This window comes from Aotus nancymaae, unplaced genomic scaffold, assembly GCF_030222135.1.
Source record: "Aotus nancymaae isolate 86718 unplaced genomic scaffold, 86718_ANA_hifiasm-v0.15.2.pri h1tg000049l, whole genome shotgun sequence".
Lineage (NCBI taxonomy): Eukaryota > Metazoa > Chordata > Mammalia > Primates > Aotidae > Aotus > Aotus nancymaae.
Window position 1 is genome coordinate 25,212,914 of NW_026988463.1, and position 13,673 is coordinate 25,226,586.

A 13,673-nucleotide genomic window follows, 5' to 3' on the forward strand; every position below is an offset into this window, starting at 1 on the left:
GAGCAGAGGGGAGTTAGGTCACGGGACACAAATGGGATTCAGGCCATTCCTCCAAGTCCTGGGGTTCTCTGTAGAGGTGGGAAGATGGAGGGAGGACTGGGTTAGATGGGGTGGTCAGGAAGCGACATTTGAGTTGGAACCTGAAGGATAAAGGAGCCAGTCATGCAACCAACAGGGAGAAGGCCTGTTCCTCTGCTTCCTTCCCAAGCAGATGCTCTCTGCCGCTCTCAGAGCTCACCTGGGATCCCAGACTCTGTTCCAGGAACAGAAAGTGCAAAGACCCCAAGGCATTTTCAAAGACAGCAAGGAGGCCGAGGACAAGACAAGAGAGACGGCAGAGGAGGCAGGGCGGGCAGCCAGTCATGGTAGGGGGTTTGGGTTTTGATGTAAGTGCCATTTGGAGGGTGGTGAGCCTGCAAATGGCATGAACTGATTATTTCATAGTTTCATGAGATCACGCTGGCTGCAGTGTGGAGAGCAACCTGTAGGGGGCGCGAGAGTGGCAGCTGGGACCCAGTTAGGCGCTGTGGGAGTTGTCTGGGCGGGAGGTGGCATGGGGTTCAGACCCTGTTACTAAAGCAGGAACTGGACCCTAGTGCTCAGTTGCAAGGCGTATTTTGGAGATGCTGCTGGTTGGACCCGCTGATGTGGGGGATGGGGGAAAAAAAGGATTCAGCAACGAGTCCTTGTTTCTTGCCTTGAATGTTGTTCAGTATCAATTTGTGTCATTCAGTCATCTCTTTATTCAGCAAATATTTATTGAATGCCCACTGCGTGCAAGGCATTGGGCTGGATCCTGGGGAGCTACAGAGATCAGGAATATAGGGTTGATGGCCCCAGAGAGCAACCCCTCAGTGACCTTGGCTTTCTCTCTGTGACCCCTGAGTTGCAAATAGGGAAAGTCAAAAGGGGCGATGTGTTCCCCCAAATGAAAAATCCTGCATTGATTCAGCAAACATTTACTGAGCATCTACTATGTGCCCAGGACAGTTCAGGAATAAACAAGACAGACAAGGCCCCTGCCATCATGAAGCTCCTATGGAACAGACAGAAAATAAACATCTCAAACATGTATGTGTTTTGTTAGAAGGGTGGTAAGTGTTAGAGAGAAAAAGAAAACAAGAGAGGCAGTGTTAGGGTTTGAAGGTATGTGCTCCTCCAAACTTCCTATGTGGACACCTAATCCCCACGGGAATGGCATTGGAAGGTAGGGTCTGGGGGAGGGGATGACATCAGGAGGCCTCCACTCTTGTGCATGGGATCACAGTAGTGAGTGCCCCCTATCTACGGTTTCAGCTCTCTGTGGTCAACCACCATCCTAAAATATTAAATGGAAAATTCCAGAAATAAATACTCACAGAATTACAGTATATTATTGTAACTTTTCTATTTTATTCTTGTTAATCTTTTACTATGCCTAATTTATAAATTAAACATCATAGGTATGTATGTATAGGGAAAAAATGTAGTGTTTATAGGGTTCAGTGCTATCCGTGGTTTTAGGTATCCACTGGGGGTCTTGGAACGTAGCCCCCTAGGATAAGGGGGGGGCTACTGTAATACCCTCATAAAAGAGCCTTCAGAGAGTTACCTGGCTCTCCCATCTCTCCTCCTATGTGAGGACAGGGCATTCGTCCCCTTTTATCTCCTTCCACCAAGTGAAGACATAGTAAGGAGGCACCATCTAGAATCAGAGTGAGCTTTCACCAGGCACTGAATCTGCCAGCGCCTTGATCTTGGACTTCCCAGCCCCCAGAACTATGAGATATAAACTTCTATTATTTATAAATTGCCCAGCCAGGGGTATGTTGCTACAGCAGCACAAACGGACTGAGACCAGAGGGAAGAGGGTTGGAGAGGGAGTTTATAAGAAATAGTTCTAAGAAGTGACATTTGAACACGGATTTGAAAGAGGTGAGAAAGTGAGCCCCATGGAGATGGAGGATGGATGAGGAGAGCAGAGCCTGAGGGACCCCCAGGAGGGGGAGCATCTGGCATGTTACAGGAGTAGCTGGAGGTAGAGCTGCTGGTGCACATGTGGAGAGGCAGCAGAGAGCAGGGATAGAGGGTAGAGGAATAACAGAGTCCACATTGGTAGGGCCACCATGGTAAACCATGGTGAGCACTCTGGATTTCAACCTGAGTGACACGAAGACTCATCAGAGGGTCCAGCTCACCGAGATCCACTACTCTGCGCTACTCCACTGCCCTCCACCCCATCTACCAAGCCCCTCGAGTCCCAGGGAGGGCCAGACACAGCCCCTGACTCTCATGAGCTTCTCCGGCTCACTCAGCTCATCTGGTGTCTCTCTGGGGCTGCAGCTGGCAGCGCATGTGATTTATCGGTCCCTCCCCGAGCTTGTGTATTTGGGGGCATCTGTTCCATTTTTACTGCTTTTGGCCGGGGCTTTGGTGCTCCTTCACAGATCAAATCACTGCCTCCCTTCCCTGCTAATCCCAACAGCTGGTTACCGCTCACCGATTCCCCCGCTCTAATTGTCAGGGGAAGAATTATAAATAAATGTGTACAAGCAAACAGATGCTGTCATTTAAAAAAATCGATCCATCTAGCAAAAATGTCCCACTTAGGACTGAAGTGGCATACTGCAGAGCATGTGTCTTGGTGGCATTTTAATGCAATCAGAAAAAACAATGGCGGAGCTCACTAATAATAGATTCCAAAAGAGAAAATGGACAAGGACAGAGGGAGAGAAGAAGAAGGGCAGATACACTGTGTGGCTCCGATGGCCAGGACTCCAGGACATAGAAGACAGGCAAGGCTCCCTCTGTGTCCCCCACCTGCTTCTCACTTTTCTCCCTTATTCAGCCTTCCCTGCCTCTGCAACCCATTTATGACATCAAATCAGACTCATTTGTTATCTTTTTTGTGAGTCTCAGAGGCAGGTGGCCAAGTTTTTGCCCGCCTTGTGGTTTCTAGAAACCTAAATCCAGAGTGAAGTCCTTCCTGTCCTCCTCGCTGTCCTAGGCACCCAGCTCCCAGCCTCGCTTGTGGTCAGAAACGTACCGAGAGAAAAATGGAATGGGAACAGAACTGATCATTGCCTGGCCTGTCACATAATAACCTCCCTCATGAGATCTGCCATTAGCTTTCCTCAATCATGGGCTGAAGGAAAAGGACTTGGAGACCTCTGCAGGGATTGAACCCTCAGATGGAAAAAGTGTGGGGCCCTGAATGACTGCATGGAGCAGAGACTCCTTTTCATCATGTCAGGATACGATGGGAGGGAGAAATCAATGTAATATGTCAGGCCACTGAAATTTGGGGATAGCATGTTACTGTAGGGGCTCTACTCTAACTAATACACAATGAGTTCCAAAATTTGTTCATTCATTCTTTATTCATTCACTGAGCACCTAATACAAATAGCAGACACCACAACAATCTGGGGAAAGGAATAATGTGAGCCCATTTTTCGGATGGAGAAACTAAGGCTCAGAAAGGTTAGGTAACCTGCTGAGATTCACGCTGCTGATACTAATAACAACAACTGCCACGTACTGAGCACTTACTATATGCCAAATACTGTGCTAAATGCTTCATATACACTATCTTCATTAATCCTCATAAAAATGTATTGTTATCCCTATTTTACAGGTGAGGAAACTGAGGCTTAGAGAGATTAATCCAGTTGCTCAAGAGACTGGGTTAGGGAGGGAGAAGGAGAGGAAAGGCAAGAGAAGAAGGGCAGAAAGAGGGCAGAAAGAAAAGGGGAACACAGGAGAGAAGGAAGGAATAAATAAAAGGCAGTAGAAGTCAAAAGAGAAAGCTAATACCGCCTGTTCTTCCAATCCCAAGAAGGGGTCTCTAATAATAATCTAATCAAATTGCATCTTAAAAATGCCAGTGTGTTTCAAATCAGGCCAGCCTTAGAAAACTGGGGAACTACATAGAGATACACACACACACATACACACACATACACACACACACACACACACTCCATAAAGGTTAAAACCATTACATCAAAATAAAACATATGGCCACCAAATCTGCATTTATTACATCTAATTGGAAGAGACACAGTCAAGTACATGAATATTTTAGCAGTTTCCCACATGCAAATCACCATGCCAGGATCCAATTACTCGGTAATCGGCACATGCCCAGCTTTTGGTGAGCTGGACTAGAATGACACTCTATGCTTTCCTTGCTGGCTGCAGCGTCGGGGTGGCCTCTCATTCTGAGTCACTTATCATCTGCTTCTGCCTTTAAATAGCACCCTATGAACAGAAAGACCTGAAAAACCTCCTTCTCACCGGGTCATACCTGGATTAGTGTTTGGGGAATATATGGACAAAGGCAAGCTATTTGGTTCTAAAATCAAACACAAAATTCAGATCTTTTTGTTGTTGTTTTGAGATAGAGTCTCACTCTGTGGCCCAGGCTGGAGTGCAGTGGCACAATCACAGACCACTGCAACCTCCATCTCCCAGGTTCAAGCAATTCTCCTGCCTCAGCCGCCTGAAAAGCTGAAAATACAGGTGCACGCCACCACACCCAGCTAATTTTTGTATTTTTAGTCGAGACGGGGTTTCACCATATTGGCCAGGATGGTCTCCATCTCTTGACCTCATGATCCACCTACCTCAGCCTCCCAAAGTGCTGGGATTACAGGCGTGAGCCACCTCGGCCAGTCTCAGATCTTTCAATGTAATCTCTGACCTAATCAACGTTAATGTAAAGATTTTAATGACTGTTGTTTAAGCCACAAAATATACAGTGAACAAATGGGAATTAATAAAGATTTGTTTTCTGGCCAATTTCCATAAAGGCCAGAGTTCCCATGCAGAGAGCAAGATGAGAATACAGGAGCAGTGTTTTCCAAAAACATTGGTCACCTGGTCCTCGGTTGATCATTTGAGTTTTTGCCCCCAGGATTCTTACCATGTCTGAGTATCACCACGCAAATTATGCACCTGATATTTTTCTTTGAACCAATTTCCTTTATATTTATTTTTGGTAAATTTTGCATTATTACGTAACTACGAATTCAGTATCACTTGCCCTGTTTAGAAGGCATATTAGTAGCCAGGCACGGTGGTTCATACTTGTAATCCCAACACTTTGGGAGGCCGAGGCGGGCAGATTGCTTGAGGTCAGGAGTTTGAGACCAGCCTTGCCAACATGGCAAACCACCATCTCTACAAAAAGTACAAAAATTAGCCAGGTGTGGTGGCTCATGCCTATAGTCCCAGAAACATAGAGGCTAAGATGGGAGGATCGCTTGAGCCCAGGAGGCAGAGGTTGCAGTGAGCTGAAATCTCACCACTGCACTCCAGCCTGGATGACAGAGTGAGGTGGCTCATAACTAAAATCCCAATATCTGGGAAGGCCACAGTGAGAAGGCTGCTTGAAGCCAGGAGTTCGAGCATGCAGCAAGCTACAGATCACCACTTCGCTCCACCCTGGGCAACAGAGCAAGATCCTGACTCTACAGAAAAAATTAAAAATTAGCAGGGCATGGGGGTGCATGGCTATAGTCCCACCTACTTGTGAATCTGAGGCAGGAGGATTGCTTGAGTCCAGGAGTTCAAGGCTGCAGCAAGCTGTAATCAAGCCATGCATTCCAGCCTGGACAACAGAGTGAGACCCCAACTCTAAAAAATGAAATAAAGAATGATCCTGAGAGTTCAAAGGTTTAACATACCAAATGTTGTGCATCCAACATGGGCTGACAGAAGGCTCTGCTTCACTCAGAGACTTGGGTAGAGGGAGACATATTAGTCCACTCTCACACCGCTATAAAGAAACCCCAGAGACTGGGTAATTTATATGAAAAGAGGTTTGTTGGCTCATGGTTCCACAGGCTATACAGGAAGCATGACAGCTTCTGGGGAGGCCCCAGGAAACTTTCAATCATGGTGGAAAGTGAAGGGGAAACAGGCATGTCATTTTTTTCTTTTTTTATTTTATGACAGTTTCACTCTGTCCCAGGCTGGAGTACAATGGCCCAATCTTGGCTCACTGCAACCTCTGCCTCCTGAGTTCAAGCAATTCTCTCACCTCAGCCTCCTGAGCAGCTGGGATTACAGGCGTGCACTACCAGCCTGGCTAATTTTTGTAGTAGAGATGGGGTTTCACCATGTTGGCCAGGCTAGTCTCAAACTCCTGACATCAAGTGATTCACCCGCCTCAGCCTCTCAAAGTACTGGGATTACAAGCATGAGCCACCATGCCCAGACTGGAAACAGGCATGTCTTACATAGCCAGAGCAGGAGGAAGAGGCAGGGGGAGGTGCTGCACCCTTTAAACAATCAGATCTCATGAGAACTTTATCATAAGAACAGCACAGAGTGGGGAAATCCACCCCCATGATCCAATCACCTCCCACCAGGCCCCACCTCCAGCACTGCGGATTACAACTCGACATGAGATTTGGGCAGGGACACATATCCAAGCCATCAGGAGGCAATGCCCTCTTGGAACACCTGGCCTCCTTGGTCACTGAACAGGAGATGACAAAGCTGGAGGGCCACTCACTGGCGTTTAAATCTTCTACCCAGAGCCCGTGAGCCAAGAATAGTTGTCACATGGTCCTGCCTAACTCCCAGGGGACTGGGAGATGTGAGGGTACACATGCATCCTGGGAAGTGGCAAACATCTCTGCCGCAGAGTGTAACTGCAAAAGCACATAAAGCCACAGGATTAAATTCCACCTAGGATGCTGTGCTGTAAGACTGCTCTGAGCCAAATGATTAAAAAAGAAATTAGCAAGAGTTATAAACATTCGTAGCACCAAGCTGAGACCTTCTCCTTCACTCCAGCAAAGGGATTAGGAGAGAACTGAAAAAGAAATTACTTTCACCATGTGACTCAATGTTATTTAATGTATGTCCCTGTATCAACTAAAATCACCTGCGGGAAAAACTAAGCCATGGAACGAAAGTCTCTGAGACAAAACAGGAACCAGACAGGGATGAAAGATGTGTTACATAAAGCGAGAATTCTTGGGTGAACAACACCATCACTGGTGTGACACGGTATTATCCAAAGATGACGACACCAAACTATCCCATCTCACAAACTCTTAACAATGTCACAATGACAGGCCTCCTTCAAGAGGCAAGGAGCGGTCTGCGTCCTCTCCCCTTGATTCTGAGTGGGCCTGAGATATGGCAGAAGAGAACCCCATGACTTCCAAGGTAGTGTTTTAAAAGGTCATACACCCCAGGAGTAATGAACACACCTCACACCCAGATCTTGGCTTCTAATACCATTCTCCAATAAATAAACGAGGCTTCTTGAAAAAAATGGCTGATTCGAGCACTGGGGCAGGAAATATACATGATGAGCCTGGAGCACATTGTAGCATCAGGAAGGAAGCAAACACACACACGCACACACACATACCACAGGTGCCAGCATCAAGGAGCTTCCAATGGCCAAAGCTAGAACAATTCAAACAACAAAATTAAAAGTCTTGGCTGGGCATGGTGGCCCACACCTGTAATCCCAGCACTTTGGGAGGCCAAGGCAAGCAGATCACTTGAGGTCAGGAGTTCGAGACCAGCCCGGCCAACATGGTGAAACCCCATCTCTACTAAAAAACATCAAAATTAGCCAGGCATGATGGTGCATGCCTGTAATCCCAGCTACTTGGGAGGCTGACACAAGAATCACTTGAACTTAGGAGGCAGAGGTGACAATGAGCTGAGATCACCTCGCTACACACCAGCCTGGGCAACAGAGTGACACACTATCTGAAAACAAAAAAAGTAGTCTTGGATTATAACCCAGCGTGTAAAATAAATAACAATGAGTCAATACTGGCATTAATAAATGATTACATAAATAAATACATGGAAAAGAGAATAGAGAAATCTTCCATGCTGAATAATTCCAAATAATTTTTTAGATACCCATCCTCCACCCCGAGGACACTGAAATTAACATCAGTCAGATGCAGTGGCACACACCTGTAACCTCAGCACATGGGGAGGCTGAGGCAGGAGGAACACTGGAGCCCAGGAGTTGGGAGATCAGCCTGGACAACATAGTGAGATCCTGTCTCTACTAAAAAAAATAAAAAAATTATGGTAGCTAAATGATGAGAACACATGGATACACTGAGGGAAATAACACACACTGGAGCTTGTGGGAGGGTGGAAAGGGTAGGAGGGAGAGGATCAGAAAAAATAACTAGTAAGTACTAAGCTTAATACCTGGGTGATGAAATAATCTATACGACAAATCCCCATGACACATGTTTACCTATACAGCAAACCTGCATATGCTGTATGTACATGTACTCCTGAACTTAAGAGTTAAAAAGAATTTAATTCAAAATAAAATAATTTTTAAGAGACTACCATAACAGGGGTAAGTCATGTTGATAGGCTGATAGTATGTACCCTTCTTTTTTTTTGAGATGGAGTCTTGCTCTGTTGCCCAGGCCGGAGTGCAGTGGTGTGTTCTTGGCTCACTGCAACCTTTGCCTCCCAACTTCAAGTGATTCTCCTGCCTCAGCCTCCTGAGTAGCTGGGATTACAGGTGTAAGCCACCATGTCTGGCTAATTTTTTGTATTTTTAGTAAAGACGGGGTTTTGCCATGTTGGCCAGGCTGGTCTTGAACTCCTGACCTCAACTGATCCACTCTCCTTGGCCTCTCAAAGTGCTGGGATTACAGGCAAGAGCCAGTGTACCCAGCCAGATAGTATGTACCCTTGATATAATGTGATGAGAAGGGTACTTCACTCCAAAACCCACAACCCCAGCCTAACCATTAGGAGAACATCAGAAAAACCCAGCTGAGGGACATGCTACAAAATACCTGCCTAGTGCTCAAGACTGTCAAGGTCATGAAAACCAAGGAAAGTCTGAGAAACTATCACCACCAAGAGAAGCCTGAGACATGACCACCGAGGTAACGTGGTGTTCTAGATGGGATTCCGGAGGAGAAAAAGGACATGAGATAAAAACTAAGGAAGTCTGAAGAAAGTATGAGCTTTAGGGCCGGGCGGAGTGGCTCATGCCTGTAATCCCAGCACTTTGGGAGGCCGAGGCGGGCGGATCACGAGGTCAAGAGATCGAGATCATCCTGGCCAACACGGTGAAATCCCGTCTCTGCTAAAAATACAAAAAAATTAGCTGGGCGTGGTGGCACGCGCCTGTGGTCCCAGCTACTCAGGAGGCTGAGGTAGAAGAATCGCTTGAACCCAGGAGGCAGAGGTTGCAGTGAGCCGAGATTGTGCCACTGCACTCCAGCCTGGTGACAGAGCAAGACTCTGTCTCAAAAAAAAAAAAAAAAAAAGGATCAGTATGGGTTCATTAATGGTGCAAGATGCCCTATACTATGTAAGACAGTAATCATAAGGAAAACTGGGTGCAGGACCATATGGAAAATTTCTCTACTAGCTTTGCAATTTTTCCATCAATCTAAATGTATTCTAAAATTAATTTTTTAATTTAAAAAATGTCATACAGCCTCTACCTGGTACCCTCGTTCTTGGGGCACGCACCTTGGGCACCCTGAACTGACCTGTGGAAGTCCAGCTCCCCGAAGCCGTCCTGTGGAACAGACCATGCAGAGAGAACATATTAGAAACAGAGCTACCCAGCTGGGCGTGGTGGCTCACATCGGTAATCTCAACACTTTGGGAGGCTGAGGTGGGAGGATCGCTTGAGCTCAGGAGGTCACGGCTGCAGTAAGCCTTGTTCACACCACTGCACGCCATCCTGGGCAACAGAGTGAGACCCTGTTTCAAAAAGAAAAGAAACAAACACACAAGGGCCCCCTTCTGTTCCAGCCCCCAGATGTTTGAGTCTTCCCAGCCCAGGTGTCAGACACGCATGTGAGGGGCCTTTCAGATAACTTCAGCCCCTGGGCTTCCAGCTCCCCAGCTGACACCAAGTGGAACACAGTCAAGCCATCTCCACCAATCCCTGCTCACATTATAGATTATTGCTCAAAATAAATGTTGTTTTAAGCCACCAAATTTTGTGGTGGTTTGTGACTCAGCATTAGATAAATGGGCGACTGGTCTGCAAAACCAACTTTGGTGGCTGATGTGTCTTCCGTACTGACTTTCACTAGGCGCTGGGCACTGGACACACAGAGATTCATAGGACAGGGTCCCTACCCCTGAAGAACGCACATTCAAGTAGAAGAAATCAAGTGCCATGAGAGTGATGGCAAACAATGACAATACTGGATTAAAAGGATCAATACAGTACTTCAGAGGCAGAAATGAGTGGATGGCTCTAGGGGATCCTGGGGATACTGATGGTAGTGGCGGCCCGTTTGGAGCAGCCGCTGTGAAGACGCTGGCTGCAGTAGGGGAGATGCAGCCAGGACTGCATGCACCACGGAGCTAGTGGGAGCCAGGAACAGGGAGGAGCTTTGTCCCATTCTGAGCTGCTGGGTTGGGAGCCCCGTGCTCTTCCGGCACAGCTACAGCCACCCAGCCATGGCTCCAGACAAGGGCACATCCCTGAGCTCTCAGGGGCCGGGAAAGACCACCGCCCCTGCAATGACAGGCTCAGAAGTGCCTGCTCCCACTGTCTGGCTTCTCCCTGCTCCCAGCACTCCAATTTCAGAGCAAAGTTGTGGCCGAGCCTGGGCACTGTCACAACCCAGCCAGGTGTGCAAACACTCGAGGACATGCTAGCTTCTTGCCATCTCGGCCCCCTCCAGACTTTGGTCACTGACAAACATGGGAGGGAGGCCAAGTGGGAGCTGAGGGCAGCCCGTCACAGGCCTGCAGGCACCCCTTGTTATAAACAGCCTGGGCACCATGGATGACATGTATTAAACAGAGAGCAGCAGGAGGCAGACAGGCTCCTAGGTGGAAAGGGGTAGGCCCCCAGGAAGCCCCACCTTCAAGCCGTGGACAAGCCAGCCTGAAGCCTGGGGGCTGGGCTGTCAGTTCCAGGTGGAGTCTGTGGCCCAGAGTGAGAACCTACGGTGTTTTTTCTGGGCCCATCCATGGCCACCCATGGACCAGTCAGCACACACTTCCTCCCTTCTGAAGCACATAAAAATCCCGGTCTCAGTCAGACTTGCAGAGATGTCAGGACAACTCGCCTGCAGATAGGAGCTACCCACTTCAGGTCTCCTGAGAGCTGTACTGTTGCTCAATAGAGCACCTCGTCACCTTGCTAATCCTCCAGTTGTCCACGTACCTCATTCTTCCTGGACATAGGACAAGAACTCAGGACCCACCAAATGGCAGGACTGAAAGAGCTGTAACACAAACAGGGCTGAAACATGCCCCCATGCTCACCATATTGTGGGAGACAAGAAGGAGAGAAGAGCTGTGGCCCTTCAGGGAGCCCAGACCCAGGAGCTCCCCAAGCCAGGGCTATCACACCCTCTTTGGGGCTCTGTGGTTTCTGATATCTCCAACGTCTTGGGCACTACTGAGTTTCCCCTTGTCTAGATGCAGGTGCCCATAGTGGAAACCACTTGCAATGCATCAGATCCAGCTGTAGGCTTGCACAGAGCCAGTGCCTGTGCCAGCTCCTGGAGCTGCCCAACCTGCCCCAGCAGCTGGTGTGCCTAGCTGTGCCCAGTGGCTGGACCCCATACTCACTTGTTCACGCTCTGAACAAGTGGCCAGTGGCCGCTCTGTGTCTGGCTCACCCTTGGCAGATGTGGGGTCTGGGCAAGGAGCACTAGCCCAGTGCAGCCTGCCAGGCTGAGTCAGCAGAACAAGCCCAGTGGGCCTGAGCAAAACTTGGGCAAAGGTGCTGCCAGCCACAGAGGTTTCTGGCTAGAAAAGCAATACCCAAAGAATCTTGTGACAATATGAGAATAGAGGAGAGAGAATAAGCACTTACTGAGCACCTCCTATGTTACACTGTTCTTTGTTTTTTTTCCCAGACAGGATCTCATTTTGTCACCCAAGCTGGAGTGTGGTAGCACCATCATAGCTCACTGCAGCCTCACACTAATGGGCTCAAGTGATCACTTCCATCTCAACCTCCTGAGTGGCTGGAACTACAGGTGCAAACCACTGTGCTTGGCTAATTTTTAAAATTTTTGTAGAGATGGAGTCTCACTATTTTGTCAAGGCTGGTCTCAAATTCCTGAGCTCAGGCATTCCTGCCTTGCCCTCCCAAAGTGCTGGAGCTATAGGCATAACCCACTATGCCCGGCCCATGCTGTTCTAAATGTGTTCAAACATTTATGTGAATTAATCCTTCCAATTAACCCCATGATGTCATTATTATAACTTATTACAGAGATGAGGAAACTGAGGCACAGAGAAGTAAAGAGATTACTCAGGGCCTGCCAAGTGGCAGAGATGGGATTTGAAAGGTGTGCTCTAAGCAGAACACACCTTTCCCATCTATAAAGTGAGAGTATCAGACAAGATGTACTCTGCGGCCCTTCCTGCCTTCAAGGCTTGTGTTCAGGACATCTGTGGGTTTTGCCCACTTCACATCTGTTCTCCTGCTCCTGGTAACACCACCTCAATTTTTGTGAGTGATACTGCCCAACTTCCACTCTTACTTAAGGAAGGACACGTACTTGGCCTCGGCCAGTCACAGCGTCACAACCACCATGCACAGGGATTGGCTTGGGTACCTGCATGTGACATGCCAAGCAGTGGCAGTCTTCTCAGGGACTTTTGCTAGAACTCTTGGGAAAGAGCCACTCTGTTTCCTCTGGAGTTGCTAAGCAAACATAAGGCTGCCAGGGGCCACCATAAAAAAAGAGTCTTCCTGGGAATAAAGTCAGTTCAGAGGAAAGGAGAGGCCACGAGATGAAGCAAGAGTGGCCAAGATGTGACAACAACCTTGGCACCTAGATTCAGCCGTGCTCGAAGCCAGAACAATCCTGAGATTTTCTGTCATTTGATCCAATCTATGTCTACTTTCTTGCTTAGAATAACGTGAGCTGGATTTCTGTAACTTAAAACCCAATGATGTCTAACACAATTCAATGATGATGGTATGTACCAGGGTTTATGTTTTTGTTTGTATACTCCCTAGTCATGGTCATCTCCCAGAAGGCCTAAAGAGCTCCTGTTGATCTTTGTGGCTTCACTCCACCCGCAGCAGTCTCTACCAGTGCCTGGCACACAGGAGGGATTGGGAAAATATTTGTGGAATTGCACTGATAGGTATCACTGATCCCTTTAACCCCAGCTTCTCTGGTTCCATTGCTAGACGTAAGCCCTCTGAAGACCTGAGGAGACTTAGCATTGATCTGATTCCTACAGAACATGAGGCCCTAAGTAATCAGCAGTCTAAGAAATCTACAGTGTTATCAACCAGCCAGGCCCAGTCACAGGGCATGGACATGACATCATGGCAATGCAATGGTTAAGAGCACAGTCCTTTTTTTTTTTTGAGACAGAATCTCACTCTGTCACCCAGGCTGGGGTGCAATGGCACAATCTTGGCTCGCTGCAACCTCTGTCTCCTGGCTTCAGGCAATTCTGCTGCCTCACCCTCCCAAGTAGCTAGAATTGCAGGTGCGCAACCAGCTAATTTTTGTATTTTTAGTAGAGATGGGGTTTCGCCATGTTGGCCAGGGTGGTCTCGAACTCCTGACCTCAGGTGATCCACCCACCTTGGTCTCCCAAAGTGTGAGCACAGGCTTTTAAATCAGACATATTGGCCGGATGTGATGGCTCACGCCAGTAATCCCAACAGTTCAGGAGGCCAAGGCAGGAGGATCACTTGAGCCCAGGAGTTTAAGATG

General features: G+C 47.9%; 1 pseudogene; it reads right to left on the reverse strand.

Annotated features, from left to right (window-relative positions):
* The window catches only part of LOC105725535 (putative elongation factor 1-alpha-like 3), a 53,889-nt pseudogene that overhangs the window by 39,539 nt on the left and 677 nt on the right, over positions 1–13,673 (reverse strand).